This window comes from Buteo buteo, chromosome 3 (genome assembly GCF_964188355.1).
Source record: "Buteo buteo chromosome 3, bButBut1.hap1.1, whole genome shotgun sequence".
Lineage (NCBI taxonomy): Eukaryota > Metazoa > Chordata > Aves > Accipitriformes > Accipitridae > Buteo > Buteo buteo.
The window spans coordinates 74,244,111-74,270,543 of record NC_134173.1 but is presented as its reverse complement, the minus strand read 5'-3'; the positions used below and the strand labels follow the sequence as shown (position 1 = coordinate 74,270,543).

General features: G+C 38.7%; 1 protein-coding gene across 3 annotated transcripts in view; it reads left to right on the top strand.

The window, feature by feature from the left end:
• PTK2 (protein tyrosine kinase 2) overlaps positions 1–26,433 on the top strand; it is a 224,281-nt gene that overhangs the window by 21,105 nt on the left and 176,743 nt on the right. For all 3 annotated transcript variants that reach the window (XM_075024018.1, XM_075024020.1, XM_075024019.1), the window contains exon 3: positions 21,489–21,515. The gene's annotated coding sequence lies outside the window, so the exon portion shown is untranslated. The remainder of the gene's footprint in view (positions 1–21,488; positions 21,516–26,433) is intronic.

The following is a 26,433-nucleotide window of genomic DNA, read 5'->3' as shown; positions in this document are numbered from 1 at the left end:
GAGAACTTCCTCTGAAGAGAAGCAGTCTTGAGTGCACTTCCTGAAATGTATTTTAATTAGCAGTGCCTGAGATGCAGGGAACTTCATTCCCCAGGAAATTCAGGGCTTATAAATATTGTGCTGTGCTCAAAATGGGACCTGATATTCTAGCTTAACCCTTATCAGGATTGTATAAAGTGAAAACAGTACTTGTCTCCCTTACATTTGGCATCCCTTGTTCACAAGTTCCAACATAATAGTTTTTTATTTCTTTTTCCCCTTCTCTCAGTAGTCTCAATAGTTCTTGCTCACTTTTGATTAACTAAAACCTCCAGATTTTCTGTGGTTTTGTTGCCTTGTTAGTAATCTCATTTTATATATGCAAGGTTGGTTATTCTTACCTAGTTGTAAAGCTGGTGGAAAACTATACGATACAGCATTAGAAGCCTCTGATGTGTGATGCCTTTCCTTCTCATGTATTTATAAGACACATTACCAGTTATATGTGAACAGTCGGTATAAATCCTTTCAAATCAGCCTGACTCCCCTTTATGTCTAGATGCTTGTAGATAATTTGGTTTGCTTATTCTCTTCTTTGGGACCTTAAGTTGCGCAAGTCTTCCCAATATATCACAATTCTTTAGATGGCAATTTCTTTCGAAACTATTAAGTTCTGGAAATAATGCTGTGTTTTCATGTGCTTGAATTTAATTAAATCCATTTACAGAAGCAGGAATTGGCAGAGATAGTGGTTTGGTTTTGTATTGTGTACTGTCCACATACACTGCTATCTTGGTTATAGAGTAGATTACTATCAGAAGTGATGTGATTTCTTTTGTCTTTCTCACTGGTAGCTATGAATCAGTACTTTTTTTTTTCTGTGGCAAGAAGTAAAGCAGGCAACTTGAATTCCCTGGACAAGTTTGTGGACAAATGCAGCTTGGACAGTGTTTCCTTATTAAGGAGGATGAAGAGGCTATGCGAAGGCAATAATGGTCTATAACTGTACCCATAAATGAATGCATTAAGTGAGATACAGTGGTCTGTACCAAGAGGCAGCCTTTATCACCTCACAGAAGTTAATAATAGCTGTTCCAGGTACCACAGAAATACTGCCCTTAAAAAACATGTGGAAGATATATTGTAACACAGTCCACACTCCCAGCTGTATTGTGGAAGATGTGTCTTTAAATTGCTAACCAAGATGCTCATTAAAAAAAAAAAGTTCAGCTCTTATTTTAGTAAAATAGTATTTAGAATGTGGAAAGGAAAAGGGCACTTAAAAAGTCATAGTTGTCAACAGGACTGCAAGTTTGGCATTCCAGGTTATTTTTGTATGTATTGTAAGCAGGTGGTTGTGTTGTCATTTCCCTCTTTCAGGATTAGTCTACTCGGTTTAACTTTCAGGATAGGATGATAAAAGCTTGGCAGAATCATAATAGGTCCAAAGGAATTGAGGCAGCTGTGATCATGGAGTTCTTCTTTTCAGGCTATTCATTTATTCTAAATGATCTCAACAAGAAAAATGTCCAAAAGGAATGGTAGGCTTTTTCTCATAATACTCAATGTATTTTAACTTTCTTCTGTTTCTGGAAGTCTTGTTGTGTTGTTTTGCTAGTAGTAATATTCCTGGGAGTCTGAAGTATATTGCATCATAGTTATTTTAAGCAGAACAATTCAGGTTGTACTCCTCTGCCTTTAATGTATGCTAACTCTTAACAAATCACCTTATATATAAATTTGATTTGGACTCTTATTAAGGTGAGTAATTTACCTTAGAAGCCTTTGCATAATAATTTTTGTTTTTGAAAAACAGACGAGCAAACAGGATGTTAGCTTGCATCTTGTTTTTACGTGGTGTTAGGGGCTATATATTAATCTTATATTAATCTTTGATACCTAAGAAAATTCCTGACCACAGGATATATTCATATCCAGCCTGAGTCCTTCTGCTTCTAGCTGTATGCTAAACCCTAAACAGATGCGACCCTAAATGAAGGTGGTCATTAAACAATGACCTCTACATCTTTTTGGGGGGAGGCTTTTTCGGGTGGCTTTTTCTTTTTTTATTTGAAGAGGCCCGCTCTCTCCAGGAAATTTTGTGTAGATGTAGGTAGTCAATGAAGAATAAGACATCTGGTGGTGGTGGTAAAATCTGGGCTTCAGTTCAGAGGTTTCCTGTTCATAAGGTTTGAAGAAAAGCCAAGCCAAAGCTACCTGGAAGACTTGCTTTGGGGTGTGTATAAGCATATGTATATGGTGTGAGACTTTAATGAGTTACTCTTCTACTCCTTGAAGGAACAGGATAAGAATTAGACCTCTATACTAAATCTAGAGTTCCAGTGACATAAAAATTACGGAATCTTGATAGTAATACAAGGAATTTAATATTTTTGATGTTGCTTTTGGTAACAAACACTTAGCTTTGGAGACATAACATAAATGCAGCTTTCCCGCTGGAAAGGAGAAAGAATGATGTAAGGAAAACAGTAAGTTACATTGCTTAATATAGTTCTGGTCTCTGTATCCATAGTGGTGACAGCAGAACCTGCACAGAACGCTGCTACCATTACTGCAATAACTATATACAAACAGTATGACTAATATGGGTCAGAAGATGCTGGTTTAGCTTTTTTAACTAAAACTTCCACTTGAAGGTATCATCATACAAAGAAAATTTGTGATGGCTATATTCAGGGGAGCATCACAGATTTAAAAATTGGCTGAAATGCCCATTTAGTGCTTTTAGCATTTAGTGCTTTTCTAATGCAAGTTGTGCATTTCTGTAATTCTTAGTGGGCAAAGTGTGGAAATGTTAAGGTGGGAGGGAGGGTTGTGAGCAGTCAGAAGGCTCATCTGTTTTTAAGTACAAGACTACGTAATCCCTTCTTCCAGTTCCTCACCTGGTTTGTATTTTTAAAAGAAATATTTTATCCCTCAATTTTCATCTGAACTGTAAAATACTTTTGCCAGGAAAAAATATGTTCTATGTTATTTGGGTGAGTTGGGTTGAGTTTACTTTAAATTTATTACTTTAGCATGAACTTATTTTTTCCCCCTTTCTTCAAAATAATTTTTAAGAGAAATTAGCAGGAACCTGTGAACATTTGAAAAGCAGTTTGTAGGAAAAGCCCAAAGCTTGACCTCAGGTCTAGAATTTCTGCTCTCATAGAATTTATAGTTAATTATAGAAACTGAACAAAAGACTTATTGCTTTTGGCGATGGTAGAACTATTATTTTTCTCAGTCCTCTTAAGCGGCAGCAATGCCGAATTTCTGCAAATTGGCTCATTTTAGTCAATATAGGTTTTAATCTCTTTAAGCATCCATATGTTCTCTATAGCTGGTCTGATGACTAATTGAGGTCATAGGCAGTCTGTTCAGGAAATTCTGGTAACTTTGCATTTTCTTATTTTTACTGCTCTCTTGTAGCATTAAAATTGCCTAAAATGTATTTTGAAGCAAGGACATGTCTTGATTTGTCTACCACATCTCAAATTTCTGAAGAATGCAGAAATTTGAAGGAGGGAAGCAGTCAGGGATGTGAGCAGCCTAAGGACAAGGAAACCTCTCCAAGCCTACCGTATTCCCTGCGGTAGAAAGAGAAATATGTGGAAAAAAATTTGGGTTTGGATCCTTGGATTATGCAAATAATGGCACATATGTGCCATTTGTAGCTTTAATGGCGTGGCTGTTCCCAAATTTTTGTTAAAAGCAGGAGATGTTAAAAAAAATTACATTGAAATATTCATAGTATATAATTGCTGAGGCTGTTGGTAGTGCACATTAGTATTTATTTAATTTTGTGGTTTATAATATATACACTTTGTAGATAATGTCTCTTATATTTTTAACTCCTACACTGCAAATTAAATATTGATTTGTGCATTGCTGGTTTTTAGGCTTCAAGGCACTTCTGAATTGTGGTTAATTGATCTCCAACTCCATACTTTAACACACAGTGGTCCTGAAAGCGAGGCAACTGAATTACAAATTACTGTATGTTTTACACACGCAGTTCACGTATTTAACCAATTTTGTTAACCTGAGACTAGCTAGTTTTGCTGTGCAAGTTACTCTTTGAAATGCTTGTGAATATGAAGGGAAAATAAGGATAGAACAAAATAAGAAATAAGCTACTCCTAACAAGTTTTCTAATGTGAAAGTAAAGTTATTTGCATGTAAAATATTTGGAAATTTGGAAAGTCTTATCATTCATGCTGTCCATATCCATGGCATTCAGTTTCCTAAAAACTTTAAAGTCAGACCTCAATTTTCTGGAGCTTTCAGTCACAAACATCAGTATTCAGCTAGTCATCAGGCCTGGTAATCCAGTCCATGAGTGTTCCCAACATAGGTTTCTGCTAGCTTATTCTCACAATTTATACATGTGAATTAAATAAAGTTCATCATCTGTTACGGTTTTCTTGAATGAGAGGATTTTGTCCCTAAAAATAAACGTTTGTGGCTGTGGTATGAGGCCATATGAGTGATTTTTAATATTTTATGCTACTTAAAAGCATTTGGATCCATGTTCCTTCGGCTCCTAATCAATGTTACAATTGATTGCCTTTCATTTGAATGATGTACCTATCTTCAAAGGGTCTTGGGGTGGAGGTCCACCAGGTCTGTAGTCTTGGTCATAATGTAAAATTTAAAAGCCCACCAGGAACTGTGTTTCATAGAGGGCAGCTGTTGAGTTCAGCAGTTGAAACAAGCTGCTTACTATCTGAAGTCTTCTCTCTGGTGATGATGAGCTGATAAAAGTTAACACAGTGAGTCTGTCTGAACTCATCAGCAGCTACAGTGAGAGTTCCTTGTTTGTTCTTTTGTCTTTGAGATGTCATTGAAAAAGCTGATGTCAGGAGGGAGAGCCATGTTGGCCTTAGGGCGTCGGATGTAGTAGGTTGACTCCATCAACCAGCAATTTAAGGTTTGAAGGGAAGCCAAGCTGAAGCTACCTGGAAGACCTGCTTTGGGGGGCATATAAGCATATGTATGTGGTGTGAGACTTTCACCAGTTACTCTTCTACTTCTTGAAGGAATAGGATAAGAGTTAGAGCTCTATACTAAATCCAGAGTTCCAGTGACATAAAAATTATGGAATCCGTACATTGTTGGGATAAGCCTTTATGTGTATGTTCTCTGTAAGAGGCAGTTTGGACCAGATGATCCCCTTCCCTGCACAGAAACTCCCTTGGATGGGATGAAACCATTACAAGTTACCACTCCCTGATATCACACTTCCCCTCTCTCTATGGTCATGTTCTTAATGACAGTATTGCCTGTCATTACCTTGCTTTCCTAAATAATTAGACTTGTGCTGCATGCCATCTCTCTGTTATCCTCTCTCCCACACTTTTTTGGCCGTAAGCTGGTTCCTGCCAAACTCGGCACAGAGGCAGAAACTTCAAAACACAGCTGAACGGAGCTGCTGACTTCAGGCTGCCGACATCAGCATGCACACATGGTGTCCCCCAAACTGGTACACTTGGAACTTCAAACCATCCAGAGCACTAGGATGCTTCTTCCCATCTGGTAGCAAGGAGGTGAGGTTGGGGTTTGGGGGTTAACCAGAATGGTTGTCAGAAGGCAGGGAATGGCAGGTTGGATGAGTTTCATGAACGATTTGCTAGTGTACGGGTGCATTGGGATAAAGGGGCCATACTGATGGTTGTTGTGCTTTCTCGTTACTCAAGGGTGTTCTGAACACTGATGGTGTTGAGTATATGGGTGTGTGGTAAATAATACTTTATTAATCTATTCAGAAAAGTTTCTTGATTTTTTTTTAAAAATATCTTAATTTGGTATTTCAAAACAGTGTATTTAAGTATTTTCATATTTTAAGAAGGTAGAATTGTGTTGGAAGTGTGTAAGGCAGTCTTGTGATCTTGGATATCCTGTTAAGCACCATGCTGTGCCCTTCATTTGCATCTTAGTGTTGCTTTTTAAATTTGGAAGCTTTCTGGCATTGCTTTCGGTTTTCCTTTGCGCTGTAAAAAGTGAAGTGCTCTTTACAGCTGCTCACGTAAGAATAAGTCTGAAAACTTTTATAAAAACATCCGCTAAGGGAATGGGATTCATATGGCTAAATGGGATAGCAGGAAAAATTAATCTTTTTCTAGAGTTTCAGTTTTGGAAGAACTCTCAGGATGGGAAAGCCTTTGTACGGTGTACTTGAAGACCAGTACCAGATAGAGGTTTCCAGCTAATTCTCCAGCTATGAAGAATTTGTTGTAGTTTTTTTGTTTATTTTTTTAACCTGAAGTTTGATCAGGGAGACATGTAATTGCACCATGGAAAAAAAAAAAGTGAGTCAACTCTAAAAAATAATGCATTTGCACAATGTGTGCTTGCAGACCAGAAAGACAATCATATCCCGGGCTGCATCCAAAGAAGCATGGCCAGCAGGTTAAGAGAGGTGATTCTCCCCCTCTACTCCACTCTGGTGAGATCCCACCTGCAGTACTGCATCCAGCTCTGGGGTCCCCAGCACAAGAAAGACTCATGGTCCTGTTAGAGCTGGTCCAGACCTCTGTTGTGAAGAAAGGCTGAGAGAGTTGGGGTGGTTCAGCCTGGAGAAGAGAAGGGAGAGACCTTATTGTAGCCTTTTGATATACAAAGGGGGCTTTATGAGCAAGGCAGAGAGACACTTTTTACTGGGGCCCATAGTGACAGGACAAGGGGCAATGGTTTTAAACTCAAAGAGTGTATATTTAGATTGAATATAAAAAAGAAATTTTTTTGGTGGCGGTGGTGAGACTGGAACAAGTTGTCCGGAGAAGTTGTGGATGCTCCATTGCTGGAAGTGTTCAAGGTCAGGCTGGTCAGAGCTTTGAGCAACCTGATCTGGTGGAAGATGTCCCTGCCTGCAGCAGGGGGATTGGACTTAGAAGATCTTTAAAGGTCCCTTCCCATGCAAACCATTCTCTGGTTCACTGATTCCAGCCTTGCTGGGTTACTGGAGAATGCTTTAGGCCACTGACAGACCTGATCCAGCCAGATCTGCTACAGTGACATGAAAAGTTACTGCTCTGCTTTCTGGAGGTCAGAGCTGCCCAGTTTACCCCAAATTCCTCTAGAGGATTTCTGTGGATTTTCTCTTAGCTATAGAAATAGAGACACACTCCATATGTTTCCTTCTGGCCTCATGACTTTTGTCACTGCTCTGTGATTCAGGAATTGGGAGAAAGGAGATAAATGGACTTACTTAAATTGCATTCATGTGGCAGCAGGGTTAACATCCCTGTTGATTTAGGCTGAAAATAATTATTTCGTTCTTTGAGCTTCCTCTAGTTTGCTCTGAGCTTTCAGTATTCTGTTATTAAGAACTTGTGCATTTCTTCTTTTGTGGGGCTGCAGCAGACAAATACAAAGTAGAAATTATTTCAACTCCAATTCTGTGACATGCTGTTAGCATATGCAGCCCGAAATTCCTTTGTACTGTCACAAATGCTTAGTTTGCAGAATGATGAAATAAATATTAACTGTACCAGAGCTGACACTGGAGTAAGTGCACAGTACAGTTCTTTAATTTGATCTCTTTCTGCATATCAGCAAAGATGTATGTATTCAGAAGTTCCTGAAATACTGGCATTCTTGTGCAGTAGCTGGATGATTTTGTGCCAGAATTATTTTAATGTTTTTGAACAAATATAAGTTCGTGTCCACTCTGAACCTGATTAGATCTTGAACAGCTTGCACTGCAAATGAGTCTCTTTGTAATAATTATTGGCAATTTGAATAAGGTTTTTTAATTTGGACCTTAAGCCATTTTTTTTCTCATTTATGCTTCAAGCTTGAACTCAAATGATTTTTTTGAGGATGAGTTTTAGGATACCTTCATAAGCTATTCAGAGAGGGAAGATGGGGGAAAAGAGATCTTGATGAGCTCAGTGTTGTTTCAATATTTTGATTAATTTTTTAATAAGCATTGCATATGTATTCTGCATTTTATGGGGATAGAAGATGTTGTTACAAAGTATTCTAAATAACTTAGTGTGCTAGGAGTACCTGACACTTCATACATGATAAATTGAAAACTAGATCATAGTGTAATTAAAAAATGTTCACTATCTTTATGTTACTGAGGTGGAAAGTGCATGAAACAACTGTCAGTTCAGTTCTAGATAATCGCTGTGACCAAGTTTAGTTCTTTGTTCTCACTCTTATGGGATTTGGTGGCATCTGAATTCGTCCAAGTTGGATCAGGAGCAGAGAAAGCTGGATAGCTTTTTTTTGCTGGTCTTTCCTTCTTCCATGCCTAATGAATGATCAGAAAAGGAAAAGCTTTTTAGAGAATTGTCCTGAAATAATTTATGTTTGTTTGAAATAACAAAAGACATGAGCTGGTGTTGGATTTTCAGGCAGATGGAATGGTGGGGTAACGAATAAACTACAATATCAGTGAAGAATTTAAAAAGCTTAACAATGTTTTTTCTTGGTTTAGGCTTTATTATTGTTGCTGTAATTTCCTACAGATTATGTTGTGGTATAAAAGATTTAAGTTTTACAGTCTCCTAGCACTCATTGCTGAGGCAGAAGTACACTTTTCTTCTGTATGCTTCTCTGTGGTCTTGAATTCTTATTTTTGTTCACTAAGTCCAACCTACACAGGGCTCTACCAAATATGCTTATATAGTTACGATTTTTGTGGCTCTTTTCTGTTTATTCTTAAAGGACTACATGATTTTCTTTATTTCTGCCAATGCATGTTACAGCTAACTTGGCTTGCTGATAAGGAATTATTATACATCAGCAGCATATGTATTCACCATTAGTAGCGCATTTTATATATCAACAAAGCAAGTTCAGTTAAGATGTAATTGTCCAAGTGTATACACTATATGATCCTTTTGCATAAATGGAAAAAGCTGTTACTGAAATATGTCACTGTGTACATTTCAAGTGAAACATCACTGTTTCTTAATATCACCAGCAGAAATAGTAAATTTCAGATTTTTTTTTTAATAGTAGATGCATTTTGTATTGGAAAAGTATTTTTTTCCTAGTAAGTCATGATAGACTTAAAATTAATTTTAAATAGATGTGTAATACTCTGCAGTACTTAAATACTTATCAATCTAAGGTAAGTCAGACTTATTAAGGGACTTGGTGATTTTTAGCTAAGAAAGTAATGAGCATGTCTTGTGAACAGCACTCCGTCAGGATTCCTTTCCCTGCTGCTGCCCTTAAAATTAGCTTGTTAGTTATTTGTGAGGAAAATTGGTTTGACAGCCCTGAAGGCAGAAGTGTTCATTTCACAGTACAAATAGTGCCGTCATGCCACAGCCTTGGCCCTGGGATGACAAGAGCTGCTTCTTGGAGAACCAGCTCCAGTCTTGCCCCAGGACCGTTTGGGTACTTCCAGCTGTGGGGCTGCCAGAGAGGGCTGGCTAGTAGATGTGTCTCCTGTAACGTGTTAACTTCTAGCTTCAAACTGTTGTGTGGACTCCCAAACATTTTTATACAGCAGCTTTCTGTCGTTGTCTTCCGATATTCTGTGGATAATCTAATCAGTTTAAATTGAACCTTGATAAATTTTGGGTAAGGTTGTAAGCTGCTTGTTATCTCATCTGAGACAGCAGGGACCTGGACCTAGAACTTGTTCTGTTCTGACCCAACGTGTTTAGCCAACCTGGTTTTAGCGAGGAACCTGCATACGAGATGTAAAATGCATATAAATTGAGAGTTGTTTTTGCTGTCCTTGCTCTTTCTCCCTAGTGTCTGTGGAGTTTGTCAGTATTGTATGAAATAATATTTTATGAGATTTGACTCTAAAAATGGCAGTCGTGGTTTGTGTAGGAAGCGCAGCTTGGGTTAGCTGCTGGGGACGTAATGGCAGTGTTAACTAAAACCCACAGCTCTTAGACACAGTATTGAGTCTACAGAATACAGAGTTTATAGCACATCTAATGTTTGTCTGCCACCTAACATGTAATGAATCTTAAATCTTTCTGCAAGTATTTCTGGTGGTCTTAATCTGTTTCATGCCAGAGGCAGAGGGAAATAACACTTTCGATTTTGTCAAATTAAGTTTTTACTGTGCATTAAATTGATTAAATAGAGCAGCAGATTAAGGCAAAAAATACTATCTTAAATTGTAATTCAGGACTGATAGAATCTTAATGATGCCAAGCTGAAGTTTTTCAGTGGGTTTGTGGATATGAGAATCCATTAATCATATATGCTAGACTTCGTATGCTGCTGTATTAGAAACAAACTATGTGACGTGCTCACTGCTGATATGAGTAATGGCCGTGTTTGGAAGTCACAGCAAACAGAATATGGAAGTTGCATGCATGTTGTGTTCTGTCAAGCCAACTGGGTCTCTTGTTTGATCATGTTCTTGCACAGAACAGACATGTTGGGGGTTTTCCTTTTACACGAACGACTCTGTCTTTTGAGAGTTGCTCTCCGACGGCTACATGACAGAACCAATTAGGAGAAGAAAGCCCGTCTCATGTTGTGTACTGAAATTCTTCTGTCTGCAGTTTTGTTCCCCCACTACCCCCTTTTTTCCTTTGTAATGTAGTTTTCACCAGTCATTTCTTTTGGTTACTTTGTCCTGGTATATGTGTGTGTGTTTTCTTTCTTTTGCTGGTTTTTTTTCTGCCTGTGTTTCGTCCCTACCTTGCTTGTCATCTTTTTTTGCTGTCTTCATTCGTCCTCTATCTCTTTATCATCTGGAAAAGTGTATGAAAGGCGACAGAGAAACAGAGGAGAAGCTAAGGAAAAGATTTTTCTCTATTTCTGCTGGCGCATCTGCTGTGTATTTTTAGGGGGGGGAGGGAACCAACTTAACACAAGTACTGCTATCATGAAACATAGCAAGAACAATTAATTATGTCAGTTCAGATGAATGCATAATATATAGCTCTATAAGGACTCTTTTGCCTTTTCCTGATTTGTTGTCTTTATTTCTGTTGCCCCTAAATTCCTGTTTAAGACCCTGAGGTAGGCTCTGTGTCTTTTTTGGCTTTAAAAATGATTACGTATGCTTGTGCCACAACAGAAATAATAATGTTTGGTTTTGTCTCCTTGCTAATTCTCATTGCCCTGTGTCTGCTCTGTTCTTTGAATAAATTGTCAGTCTAGATGGTTCTATATTCCTTTGTGACCTAGGTTTCAGAAAGCTTTTTTGACTTTTTCTTCCAAAAAGAAAAAAACCACCAGAATTACACTTTGCAGGATGTTGTTATTCCAAACAGTACAGTAGTTAGAAGCGTTGTAATCTCTGTTTTATACACCCTAAGATGTGTAAGACTTGCTGAAACAAGATGACATTAAAGGGGTTATCCCTCTGCCTGTGGTGGTAAATTTACTGGAAGTTTGTCTAGGACACTGAGCATGCTGTACTCAGTTCTCTGTTATTTCTTACATTGTTAAGATCCAAAACTCATGTCTCACTGGAGAACTGATTTCAGGCTCTCTGTAGCTCTGGCTGCAAATGCCCTTTATAAACCATATGCTTGTGGAAATGCCCGTTTGTTGTAAAGGGATGTTATGCTTCACTTTGGGAACAAGCTCAAACTGCAGCGAAATTTTTCTCCATCCATAGTATTGCTATTAGTCTAAGGAAACACAAATATTCTTGTTAAAAATAGATTTCATCTTGTTTATTTGGGCAGATTCCTGTACAGAACAAAACTTCTGCAGCTGCTGTCAAGCTGGCTTTGAATGCCTTGCAGTAATCCCATTGAGATCAATAAAACATTTTATTTTTTAGGCACTAAGTAAGTTAGTCTTTTCATGCATGCAATTGTTAACTAGTAAGGGCCCTTTTTTCTTAAGTACTATGTATGTGCAAAGGTGATAATCTTCTGTTAAACTTTTGACAAACTACTTTGTGTGTGTGTTCTTTCCTGAAAAGCTGTCCTTTAAACTTTTTCCCTCTCCCTCCCTTCTGGCTGCATTGATTATCTTCAACCTTCTTTCATTCATCTTGAATGTTCTATAACTTCAAATGAAAAAACTTTAGAACTTTTACTTCTAGCTTCTGAAAAACTGCTCTAACAATGGAATCCATGTGTGGGCTATAACCATGGAAACAGCATTAATTTTACAGTGGTGGAACATGAAGGGAAATGACTCTTCCAACCTTCTAAGAATTTGTCTTTAAAAAAAAAAAACCAACAAAAAACCACCACCAACAAAAACCAAAACACAATCCAAACCAACCAACCAAAAAAACCTTACAAAATACTGTTTTAGTATTCCAAAAAGAAACTTCGGGTGGGGTTTTTTTGGGGTGGGGGTGTGTTACATTTAGTCTGTTACTGTAAATCTTTTTAACTAGTTATCTTTTTAAAAACAAACCAAGCCCCCCATGCCCCCCTGAAAAAACACCCAAGAAAGCAGCTTTCTCTTATGTTGTAGTCTGGGATGTCTAGCTAGATTTGAGTAATTTTTCAGTATTTTGCCTTAAATACTTTTTTCCCTAATTCTTTCCTGTTCTTGGTTGTGTTCTTTTCTGTACCTGGAAAAACATTTATTTTATGTTCTGAAACATCTACATGATCTTGCTGAGTTCCTGTCATACCTAGAGTGCAAAACAGCTTTACTGGCATGCAGTGCTTTGTATTTGAGTACAGGAACTATAAAATCTTGTCACCTTTTGAAAACGTGGGTGACTTGTGGTGGCATACTGCATGTCATGAGTCCATCATGGAAAATGACAAGGGAAATTCAATGACAGCAATGTCAAGACAATGTTTTTGGAGAAAAAAATTCCACTGAACTTGCCACTTTTAAGAACAAGCACTCTGTAGTACAAATAGGGGATCACTAGACACATATAGAGTGCATGTCTACAGCTTTCCCTGAGCTTGCCTGAGGGCCTGAATTGTTAGGTTCATAAAATGTCACAGTATTTCCATCAGGATCACATGATCTTGGGTCATAGTGCTGCAGATATTCCTGATAGATCTGAACCAGACGTCCCTCCTTAAACACCTTAAGCTGTTTTAAAGTTTCCTGGGCTTGTTCAGAGTTAAACAGTTTTCTTTTTGCAGTAAGCCATTAAAGGATAAGAACAGTCCTACAATGTTGCTGACATATTTTTAAAACAGCCCTTCTGATTGAGTAGGTATTCTTACAGTTTATTTCTAAAGCTTGTGGCTGCCCTACGTCTTCATAGAGCTGTGACAGGGACTTTAAGAATACAAGAATCATAGAATCATTTTAGGTTGGAAAAGACCCTTAAGATCATTGAGTCCAACTGTAAACCAAACACTGCCAAGTCCACTCCTAAACCCTGTCCCTAAGCACCACATCTACATGTCTTTTAAATACCTCCAGGGATGGTCACTCAACCACTTCCCTGGGCAGCCTGTTCCAATGCTTGACAACCCTTTTGGTGAAGAAATTTTTCTTAATATCCAATCTAAACCTCCCCTGGCACAACTTGAGTCCATTTCCTCTTTTCCTATCACTTGTTACTTGGGAGAAGAGACCAACACCCACCTCACTACAACCTCCTTTCAGGTAGTTGTAGAGAGCGATAAGGTCTCCCCTCAACCGCCTCCTCTCTGGGCTAAACCACCCCAGTTCCCTCAGCCACTCCTCAAAACTTGTTCTCCAGGCCCTTCACCAGCTTTGTTGCCCTTCTTTGGACACGCTCCAGCACCTCCATGTCTTTCTTGTAGTGAGGGGCCCAAAACTGAACACAGTATTCAAGGTGCTGAGTACAGGGGGATGATCACTTCCCTAGTCCTGCTGGCCACACTATTTCTGATAAAGAGATGCTGCTGGATGAGACCAGTGACCCTCCGGCCCAGCAGTGTGGCTCTGTGGCAGCAGAAGGCGTTGTTCTTCACGTAAGAGTTTGCACGCTTGGCCCTATATTTCCTTGGCATCCCCATTGTGTCAGGGATGCCAGCTGGTACCTCCCTTAATGGTCCTTGTCATCTTTCCTTGTCAACCTCATGTGAAGCAAAGTATCTTTGACCTTGCTGATGGTACCTGCCTCCACACCGTTCCCTAGCAGGAACCTCACTGCTAGCTGTGAAGAGAGGCACTGTTACTGGTTCGAAGCTAATCCCCAGCAGTTTCCTAAAATGTCTCCTACTACTCATACTGGCAAGACTTGATGAACAGTTGTGCTGCATTGATTTGCTTTTCCTTTTTCTCCACCCCCCCATCCTGCCTTTGCAAGCTGTGGTTGTATTCACCATGAGCCTCATGTCCTCCCAGGCTTTGCAATCTGGCCTCACATGGCAGCTGCTCCATCCCTTGATCACTTCAGCTGCCCCGCTCTAGACATTCTCTAACTCCCCTTTGTATTCCTTCTGGTGCAGAGACCAGAACTGAACATAAGATGTGGATGCTTTATTGTTTTATACAGTAATATGCTTAAGTACCACATTTTCAGTACGCTTCCTAATGACACACAATGTTTTACTGCCTTTTTTTGGTCAGCTACTACACTTGGAGCTGATGATTTCAGAGAAAACAGTGACTCAGCCTTCCTCCTGCAGTTGGAACTGGAGAAAGTGCAAGTGTTAAGTGGTTAAGGAGGTATTGCTCAGAATATTTTTCCTCTAGATGCATTACACTTCAACATGTAGATCTGGTATATCTGCTGTATTTTAGCAATATACTGCATTTTGTGAGATACTTCTGGATTCTTTTTTCCAATTGGCATGGCTTTTGCCTACCCGTAAGAGGTCGTTATCACCTGCAGACTTGAAGATTTCACCTACCCATTTTGTGATGCTGAGTAAAACCAACTCTTGGGGACCCTGCTTTAGTCTATTCTCTATCCATACATCTCCTCTCCATAGGCAAAAGGTATATATAGTACTTGTGTAGATATTGAGAATAAACTTGTATCTGAGTTGCTCAGATACTGCATGTTCTGTAACTTGGTGTGTAATGAGATTGATCCCACCTGCCCTGAGTAATGATTAATTTCTCTTGTTCTTCTTAACCTCCTTGAATGTAGCTTCCACCAGAACTCTTTTGTTTAATATCTTACTGTTGAGTATGCCTGGTCTAAAATTTGGCTACTGGTGGCTGGGTAGATAACTTTGTGGACATGCTCAATGATATGGTGTAAATGAATTTGAAGCTTCCAGGTGCATGCCCTTCTAGTTCAGGGCAGAGCTCAGCTGAGATGAGGGAAAATGGATGTGGATTACTCTCAGCATCTTAATCAGAATTTGGATTTTTTCAATTTCAAACCCTAGTATTTAAGAACCATAAGCGGAGTGATTTACAAGGAACTTCTCTCAGTGGGAGAGGGGAAATTGTGATTGGAAAATGTTGAAAGATATTTTTTTTTTTGTAGATCCTATAAACTAAGGAGACTAAATATTGCTGTTGTTTTTAAATCGCAGTGGGTGGGAAGCAGAAGGCAGGTATAAACAGAAGACTGGGGGCAGTGAGAAGAATGCAACAGTTAATTAGCTACTGATTTGTGAATTTGTTGTCAGTTATGGAAGCAGATGTAAACTGAACGTGTTCCTGAGGTACAGGACAAGTTAGCTGACACTGACACTTGTACTGCTGTAATAACATTATGCTCATGTGTGTTTAAAGCTGTTTGAGGTATGTCACATATGGTGGTGGTCATACTGTAAATGTGCCTAGTACCTATTTTGTCAACCAAACTTTATCTGAAAAAAACCTTTGTGTTGGAACTTCAGTTGGTCCTCTAACTTCTCATTGCCTTAGTTTGGTTTTGTGTTTCAGACGCAGCTGGTTGCATTAAAACTAGTAACTGGTTAAGCAAAACTTCTCAAAAATATGACATAGGCTGTGCATGTTTCCCAAGGAGGGTCTCATAGTGGTTCATTCTTGGCTGCTTGCTAGTTAACCTTTTCCATAGACATAAATGAAAGCATTAAATCATTACTGCTGATATTTGCAGCTGAAGCACAGATTTAAACAAAGATAATAAAGGACTACAGTGTAACGTGGATCTCCTGTAAAGTAGAGTTGTAAACGAAAGATGTGTGGTTTTTGTACACTATATTTCTGATCTGGCCAAAGCACAAAAAAATGCTGGCAAGTTTTGTGAATGGAGGTGTCTGTCCTATAACTGTCCCACTCCATGTCTTCCTGTGGTAACAGATAAAAATTTGCAGTTAATGCTGGATATTCAGCTGCTGCTGTGCCTAAGGCAAATGCAGTAAATATGTCAATAGGTGAAAAAACTCCATCTAAGTAAGCAAATGGTATTTTTAGTGCTGTTATGATTGACATATGAATACTGTGTCAGGTATTGGTGTTTGCAAATCGGGGAGGCTACTAAAACCAAGAACAGTTTGAGCCTTTAAAGAGTTGTAAGGATGATCAAAGGTTTAGAAAAATGGGCCTTTATAGTGATCCACTTGTACCTCCCATTTTACATAGCTAATATAAGATTTTGAGTCGCTCTTTAAAATTGCCCTGAGGTAGCCTTAATGGGAAATGATATAATAAAGGGCTGTTAACATTCAGCTCTGCAGATTGCTAAATTAGAAGTAGGTTAGATTTAGGTTAGAATTAAAGGATGCACTTTTAATGATGAAGGAAAAAATACATATATGAAACAATCTAATTGGTGGTTTATGCAGTCTTTTAATCATGTTATAAAACTTTTTAACAGCTTTTCCTTAGTGGGTGTGTTGTCAGAATGAATTCATCATATGTCCAAGGTCTTTGCTTGATAGATGGGTGATCATGGATAAATCCTTCAGTTTCTCAACAAATGTAATTTTACAAAGCAGTTTTTTTGAAAGGTGACTTGTGTTTTCTACTTAGTTACTTGCTCTTTAAAAAAAGAAAAATATTTTTACATAGATATAAGGTCTCAGCATCATTAAAGATTAGAGGAACACCCAGCTGCCTTTTTAGCCTGCCAGAGAATAATAGGAAGGGAGACTTTGAGGCTGTTGAATCCAGTCTGCAAGACAACATTCTTCAGCATCAGTCACACAGGCTAAAAGTTGAATATGTGCATGTATTCCTAAATGGTTTTCATATCGGTAGATAAATGGGAAAATAGCATCTTATGTTGTGTCTGTGATGATATTCCTCGTTCAGTTGGAAGGATCGTTGTCAAATGATATGTGCTACTCGGCTTCCTGGAGACTGTGGTCTGTGGTTCTTTGTGTGCTGCAAGCCTTTACTCTTCACTGGAATGAGAGATCTGTTCATGAACTGAGTGTCTAAATTCATTTCAAGGGAATACTGTTAGGCTAGAGTCAGTCAGTTACTGCTACAGGAGACCAGGATTAAATTTCTTGTGGTCTGCTGCTTACCACAGTTCTGGAAAGGGATCAGTGCTGCAGATGGGGTGAGAGTCTAAGCCTCTGTAGTTGTCCATGAGGCCATATTCTCATCTTACCTTGAGGTAGGAACATGAAGCTCACAAAATATTCCTGTTTTCAATGATTAGATGTTACTCTTGGAAAGAAGATTTAAAGTTGCGGCTCCATTTCCAAGAAAACATTTGAGGAGACTGCAATGCAAAATGCATAGTTTCATAAAAACAAATACAGTGTTAGAACTATCTGGTACTCAAGGCAGCCCTAAATCATAGGAAAAGCTATTTGTGACAGGGTCCACAAAGCCTGTTTGAGGACTGTACTGCCCCAGATCATCTCAATGGGTAGAGAAGTAATAGTAGTATTCTTTCTTTAAAATACAGTCTTTTTTTTTGTTCCTCAGTGAATTCATATAGATAATTGGTTTACTTGGTAAGTTTTCTTTGGCTGAGGAACCTTCTTATTTTGTAGCACCTCTAATGTTATTACAGCTCCTTTCCTGTTCTGTTATTGTCATCTGTGTATGGTATTACAGACACCTTGGTTGGAAAGGACCTCTTGAGGCCACCTGCTCCATCCTCCCAGTATCTATTTGGGGTAAAAACAGTTTTCCTTGAGAACTGGTAACCTTTACAAGGTATGTAAGAGTTTGTAAAGAATATGGTCCAAAAATTATTTTTCTTTCTGCCTAGTCAAACTGACAGTTTGCTCCCTATCTAGTCGTATGGTAAGACATGTAAGAATATATATGCAGAATATGGCTGATCCCTTGAAAGTATCAGTAGGACCAGAAGCGCATGAAATCTTATTAATTTTTAATTTCACTTTGAAGAACTACTTTGGAGCAGATAGGAAATGTAAGGTTGGTTCATGTTGTACAGCTGTAAATGTGGTTTGTGTGACAGTGTTCACATGCATTCAGGAAATGAGCTGTGGGAGAAAAGTCAGTCCAGACCTCCATTGCGTGAGGGAATCCTCACCAACAGGACAGCTCCCCCAAATGCTCTCAAGGACCCTAACTTTTGGTTTTTCCCTTCAAATCTCAGCACTGAATGACTTTCTCCTGTATAGAGATCTGAATGCTATAATGTCCTTCAAAAAGGGAAAGGTTTTGCACAGCAAAGAAGGCAAGTTTGTTGATCTGAAATGAGGACCTGCCTAAATGCATAGTCTTAATTTACTTCTCAGTGGATGAAGCTTTAAAAATGTTGCCAGAATCCACTAATCTTTTTTTCAGTGTTAGATGTTCAATGAAAAACCATATTTGGAGAGTAAAACTAGGAAGTTTCAAGCCAGAAAAGATGAGAGTGAGCTGGGGAGACAGCTTAAACCCAAGGGTAAGAAATACCAGAGTTCCTGATGTGACTCTGCAGCTAACAGAAACACATGAAGGTAATGAACATTTCACTTACTGTTGTGGTGTCTGGGCACACACACACATACACACAAAAGTGGAATTGTTACTTTTATCTTTGGAATCATGACAGTGTTTGCTTCATTTATGCTATAATGAGTTGATATTTCTGTAGTGGCTGGTGTTTGCCAGAATTAAGATACATTAGCCTATAGAGGACCTTCTGTTTAAGGGAAATCTTTGAAAAATATGATACAAATAACTTGCGAAGTGCATTTATCAGTCTACTCAGAATTGCATATGACCTTCAGGCTTCAATTTCTTTTGTCCTGCTTGTTTTTAAATCTAGTGTGTGTCAGTTAATCGTAAAAAATTGTCTCTCTTACACTAAATTGTATGAGAAGAATGTGTACTTGCAGGAAGTTGTTCAGTATACTTGTCCCAGAGGTGTAGTATCTCGTCAGTTAATGCACTTATGGAACTAATTTGCAGTGGAACATGGAAGTAAGAAATCATTACAGTGTTTGACTTAAATACAGTAATGGTGCTGTTCGTGTAGGTACCCCATTTAGGTAGGTCCCAGTGCAGTAATGGGATCTATGTGAATGTTGGTGCATGTGTGGGGAGAGATCACAGCGGAAACAGTGGCCCAGGTGTTAGGGACAAACACTAGAATATGATCAAGTCTTTTGTAAGTTAAAAATATGTATGTGTCTTAGCTGCAGAGCTTTCCCTGGAGGTGTTTGAAATTGCATGGCTAAGTTCCTGGAATGTAAATTAATGTTTTTTGCCTATCTGTGTGTACATGATAATGTATTTTTCTGGTGGTTATGTTTACCGTTATTTTCCTGAAATCTATTGTGTAGGCACACTTAACCAAATAGTCTGCTTCAAGAATAATAAATGCTGTGATAACATATTTCCAATACATCAAGAATTAGAAGAAAAATTTAACACGGCTCCTAATTTTTTGTAGTACCTTAAAATTTTCAATGTTCTTTAATTATAAAAGGAATTTAGAGGTTAGTTTCTATCACTGTAGGAAAAGTAAAATCAAATATGGTATTTTCTACTCTGCAATTTTAGTTGTTTTGGTCGGGTGAGTGGCTACAGTTGTTCATATTGTGTATTCTAGTGACAAGCAGGAATTTTTTTGCGACTTTATAAAAAAGTGCACGAAAACTATCAAACATATATAAACAGACAAAAAGATGTAACCTTTCTCTTTATTTAACTTTCTAAATAATTGTCACTGCAACACATTTTCCTGCTGGAAGAAGGCTCCGTTCCATATGCGCTGATCTGGATTCTGTGCAGGAGCTGTTGCAGGAGGCAACTTGAGGTTTTTCCTTCCTGCAGTTTATGCATCTTCTTCCTGTCTTGGTTTCTCCTATGTCAAGACATTTCTTATTACATAAGGTGGTTTTGTTCATAAGCAAACAGCATGATGAGCATCTTTTAAATGTACTTTATTATCTTTTTAAACTTTATATATTCTACCAGAATAAAGTGTGCAATATTTTCTCTATTTTTGTGGTGTCCTATTGCTATTTTCATTTTCTGTTTTAACTGTGTTTCAGCTTTGTGTGTTGCCATTTCCTTGTCACCTCAGAGTACTACAGTTCATGTTTGAAATTTTTAGTAGGCTGCCTTTGAATTTCAGGTGTAATTCTCTCTGGTATTCAAATTTTATCATGTTTTGCAGCCACAAACATGGATTGTAAATGAAAGCAAGCATGATGTTAAGAATCTGTTGGTGGGAGCGGGGCTAATAAATTTATGAAGCCTTGTTATTTCTTCTAATACGTAGCAAAGCAGTGACCATCTGCCCTGATAATCTCTGAATCTGTTCCAGTTGATACTTCTATGGGTAAAGTTCAATTTGCACGTGGATTTTTGTACCCAATACAACAATTTTATTACTCAACATTGCTGTCTCCTTGTAACCAAACAACTGTGCAGACCTTTTTCTTAGGTTCAGTTCAGTTTCTTACTCATTTGTTTTACTAGTTCCCCTTTCTCATCACCCCATACTAGTATTTATTTCAGCTTTTGTTAACCCTTTGATGTGTGTCCCTAGTCCTTGTCCTTACAGGCTTTGAGTAATCCTTGCTTTCTAGTTCTTTGTGGGTTCTAGTTTCTGTTCTGAACTCTGATCAGCACTTCAAGTCCCAGTTACGATCACGTGTACTGAGATGACAAGTAGATGTATGAAAAGCAGGCAGAAGGAGTATAATGAATTATAGTTTATATAATTACCTATTTAGGAAAATTTAATGTATATGCATTTATACCTTAAAGAAACATAGGTATAATTTTTTATATCTATTTAGACTGAGACAGTGGTTCTTGTAAGTTGATTGCAGCTCAAGACAGCCTTGGCATTCAGTATAAAAATGTTCAGCAACCATGTCTCATGTGCCTCGGTGACAAAAATCAGTCTCCTTTATTTCTTCTGTTTCATACTTACCCATTTGTAAGCTTGGCTACCTTTTCTCTAAAAGTTTAAGAATAAAGAAAACACACAATAATGTCCTCTTCATATGCAAAGACTCACCCTGACACTTTCAGCTCTGAAATTATGTAGGTGATAATGGTGAAATCCGTATGTAACACTTTAATTTGTAATAGTGACCTGTATTCTGCTGTAGTAATTACACTCATTGCCTAGTAGTATAATCTTTGTCCTTCAGTTAGGTGGGCAAAATGTAATCTTGTTAATGAACAGGGTGAGACAAGGAAAATGCATTTGATTTGCATGTGGCATGCCTAGCAGCTAGCAAATTGTTTCAGATAATGTGCTTTATTAAATAAGTACAGACTTGCAGAAAAAATGATTATGCCAATGCAATTTTAGAGCTATTTTTCCTTCTGTTTCTAAATGTATTTCTTTATCGTTACAGATATTTCAAGACTTCCCTTGCCAGCAGGTAAGTTCTCTTCTTTCATTTATGTCTTGATGTGACAGCAGGCAGCTTTTTCAGGGCTTGCTTGCAATATAGTCATGCTTTTATATAATCGGAATATAGGTTCTCATTGGCACTGTCATGGTACTTAGTCATGTGGGGATCTGAGGTCAAAACAAAACCTGTTGAGGTTCAGATTTTTTTTACATTTAAATAGTGTATTTTGACAAGGGGAGGAGGTAACTGAGATATATTTATATGCAGTTGTTAAATATGCATGTGATATAGTTAATGCTTAAAACGACTCAGCACAGTGTGTGATGCAGCTGTCAGAAGAACAGATCAGGAGCAGATGCAAATAGTATTAATGGTGAATCAGAGGGACAATGTGCAAGGAAATGTGGATGGGTGGTTTATGGGGGAAGGAATCTCCCCAGGTGGTAGTGGGGAAGGTGACATACATTTTCATTTGGCTGGGGACACAGGTGGCTTGTGCTGGAGCTGGAAATATCCCTCTGCTCTGTTGGACGCTGTGTCTTCTATCAGTGGTGTTTAAAAATGAAAAAAAAAAACCTAAAAAAACCCACCACAAACCCAAACAAAAAAAACACAGAAAAATGACAACAAAACAACAAAACCCAACCCCATTGACCCGATTTTTAAAAATAGCAGGTTTTGGTTTTTAATACGTTTGATCTTTATCCACGTATTAAGCTTTATAAATTCACTTGTGCTGTGGGCTCAAGTTGTGGCGTAGAGCTCAGAATGAAGATATCTTCTGTTCTGTAGTGTTTTGTCTGTCCATTCACCACTTGTAATGTGAATTCTAGAATCATAACTGTAGTATGTGTAGTATACTCCTGGCTGAGCAAGGGATTGGATGTTCATTATCAGGCCTGCTGCCTTTTGCCCTTACTCTGCGTTGGTGATTTTGCTTATGTATCCATTCTTTTATTTCTTCTTACTGAGATGTACTTCATATCTGTCCACAAAATACCTTTTTACAAGTGTGTATCTAAAGTATAATGGTACTTAGTCAATACGAATCTGCTCTGGAAGTAGTTGCTCTTTCCCGTTTGAATCAAATGGCAATTTCAGTTAAAAGCTTGATAGCTGATATGCTGTCATCTTTCCACACGAAGTTTAGAGTGGCTGTTCTGGAAAAAATCATGTTTGCTTGAAGCATGAAGAGAACTCTAAACGTGGAAGAAGTTCTCCTTTAAGGAGAACAACTTTAAAATGATTTTGAGTGCTGAGAGCGTTTGTCAGGAAGGTGAGTACTTGTGGAGAATATTGGAAAAATAAATGCCTGGTGGTTGGGTCAGGCTGATGGGAAGATAAGGGTGGCTGTGTGGTTTTTTTTGTGGTTTTTTTTTTTTTTTTTTTTTTCCTGCAGCTTCTAAAACAGTGATGTGTGGTGAAACTTCTTCCGAGTTTCCATTTGGAACTTGAAGAGTTTGGTACTGTGAATCTGAGTCACAATGAGACTATTATTTTCAATTTGGGCATGTGTGTGGGAGTGTCCTAATTGTACTTTTTAGCTGTGTCATTAAAGTACTGATAGAAGGCAAAAATTTGCCCAGGGTTTTGCAAAGGTAACCTTTTTCCATGCTATGGAAAGAGGCCTTTATAGAGGGTAGAAAAGCTGTATACCACGGCTTGCCTATAGCAGGGATTTGACAGTATTCACTGATAAGCAAACTAAGGAAACCTGTTTTAAAAAAATGCTTAAAATATTATCAAAAGAGAAGGATGTGTCAAATGGAGTCCCACAGAGGTCTGACTTGCCCTGTGATATTACAGTATTTCCATTAATGACCATGATGATAGACTCTATGTGCCTATTTAACCTGCCAGTAGCACCAATACAAAAAGAGTTACAAGCACGTTGGATGAGGGGATTAAAATTTAAAAGAAATTTGACAAATTGGAGAAATAGCCAGGATAAAAGATATAATACATTTGAATAAAGATGAGGTTCTACATTCAAATGGGAAGTTTTAATCATCAGAACTCGTATTTGCAATAAATAACGGTATTTTCTTATTTCAAGTTTTGAAGAACTTTTATCTTTTTTTTTTCTGAGTACCACTTTTAGCAATGGAGAACAGATGTCACTAAAAATGCTCTCGCTTTTGCCACCTGGTTTTAGTACTCTTAAATTTGCATCATAATGTGGGGGCTCTTGCAATGTTTGAAGATTTTGCAGTAGGGAGGAGACTACTTGGAATGGTCTTTATTGTAGTGTCTTGTTTGAGGTTATATTACATGTAAATTTGTTAGTCAGTGGTATACCACAGTCATCCAGAACATTGCCTTTTCACTTTGATTTCATAGCAAAATCTTCATGTGAAGAAGGATTGTTCATGTGCTGTTGAATGCGTTAGTTGATTAGGTTGTTAGTTAAATCATTACTCAGGAGAGTTATCCTATATTAATCTGTATCACTGCTTTGAAGTCTATGGGTAACTTGGTTTTTTACTACCTTGTGATTGAGGCCATGGATATGAGCATAGAGAATTTTTTGAATGTGAACCAGTAGGGGCTTGGTGGGCAACTTGCTAAAATACTGTAATTTGAAAGCCAGATAGAGAACACAGTACGCCTGTCTATATATGAAGTTATTTTTGAACATGAGTGTGTTCACAGTATGCCCGGAGGAATGAAAGACTGGTTTCCTTTGGTAAATACAGTTAAACTTTATCTGTTGGCACTGTTGGGATTAAAAACAATGCTTCCTGCATTTTGTCACCCTCTGAATTTAAAACAGGTATAGCATCTGTGTGATGTAGGTGACTCTTCTTTAGACTTGGTCCTTTGTTCTTGATCCTGTAGTGCAAATAAGTATTCATTACCAGAATCAAGAAATAGTAAGGAAGCAAAAAGCTATACCAACGAACTATACCAGTGTTATGGGTTTGTGTGGTGTGGGGGTTTTTTTGGTAGTGGGGGAGGATGCCGCAGGGGTGGCTCCTGTGAGAAGCTGCTAGAAGCTTCCCCAGCTCCAAGTCAGACCTGCCTCTGGCCCAGGCCGAGCCCATCAGTGACAGTGGAAACACCTGTGGGAGAACAGATTTAAGAGGGGAACCTGCAGTGAGTGAGGGGATTGGGATGTGAGAGGAACCCCTCTGCAGATCCCAAGGTCAGTGAGGAAGGCGGGGAGGAGGGGATGCCCCCGCAGCCCGTGGTGAGACCAGAGGGCAGGCTGTCCCCCCCCAGCCCACGGAGGGGAGCGGGGGAGCAGATGCCCACCTGCAGCCCGGGGAGAGAGGAGCCCACGCCGGAGCAGGGGGATGGAGGCCTCACAAGATGGCCGCCGCTCTGTGGGGAAGGCCACCCTGGAGCAAGCTGGGACTGAAGGAGTGAGGCCCAGGGAAAGGACCCATGCCAGGGAATTTGTGAGGAGCTGCGGTCTGTGGGAAGGACTCATGTTGGAGAAGTTCATGAAGGACTGTCTCCTGTGGGATGGACCCCATGGTGGAGCAGGAAGGTGTGAGGAACTGACCCCAACCCCCATTCCCTGTCCCCCTGCCCAACTGGTGAGAGGAGGTGGAGAGAACCGGGAGTGGAGTTGAGTCGGGAAGGAGGGAGGGGTGGGGGGAAGGTGTTCTAAGATCTGGGATTTACTTCTCATTATCCTTGTTTTGATTTGATTGGTAGTAATTTACACTGATTTTGTTTTTTCCCTAAGCTGAGCCTGTCTTTTGCCTGTGACCATAAGTGGGGAGTGATCCCTCCCGGTCTTTGTCTTGACCCAGGAGCCTGCCTTTATATTCTCTCCTCATCCCACTGTGGCCGGGAGGGAGGACTGAGCGAGCGGCTTCGTGGTGCTTTGTTAGCAGCTAGGCTGAAACCACGACAACCAGATAGGTAGTGGAGAATAAAGACAAATATAAGAAATGAGCATATACTGGGCTTTTGGTTAAAAATGGAACTAAACATTCTCCCAGAATGGAATCTTAGGTGCAGATGTTTGTTCTTGATGACTCTCTCCTTCGGAGAACATCTGGTGAGTCAAGTAAAATCTTCCTGTCTCCTAGCGTAAGGTATCGAAAAATTAATAGGAAATGAGTATCCTTTGTGTAGCTTAATTCAGATATGCAATATATTTGAAGTCTGTCTGGTTTTGTGTACATTTTTTTGATGTATATCATACAATTTAGGTAAGCACCATCCACATAAAGTCATTGTTACCTTGAAATACTAAATGGTTTTTGAACTAGTTTTAGTTTCAATTGCTCAGGACCAAAAAAAAAGTTGTTACACAATTTCAGCTCAACCTAAAGCAGTTGCTCTTCCTGAATTAAAAACATGTCCTCATTCAGTGTTCCATCAGTGTGTATGGCCTTACTTCTTACATAAGGCCTGCTAGTGATGCATTTAATAAAACCAGATTCATCTCTTGGCACTTTCCACAGAAGCACACAACCTGCCTCAAAACAACCTGCTGCTGCTTTTTTCTCTTACCTACCACATATGAGGTGAGGTGTTAAATGCTGTGCTATGTAATTAGATCTTCCACATCCTAAATCTACATTTGCCTGTGTGATGAACCTAAATATAGCAACTTGAAATGCAACATAGCTTTTCAGACTAGAATTAAAAAAAAAAACAAAAAACACAACAAACAAAAAACCCCAACGAAAAAACAACGACGGCATGGGTACTTCTATGATGTTAAAAGATGGAAAATTAAAAATCAGCTGAGAGATTGCCAGATGAAGTTGCAGTAACAGGAACTGACAGAATTGAGGATGTGCAGAATTCTTAAAATAAATATTCACATGTATTAAAGGGGGTAATAAATTATGCAGTGATTATTCATACAGCTGAGAACAAACTCAATAACATGAGCAGAGAACTGTTGTTAATGTCCCTGCTTAACGGAGAAGAAAATGTAACCGTGTAGTCAAAAGTAAAAAAGTACAAAATAGTGGCTTTT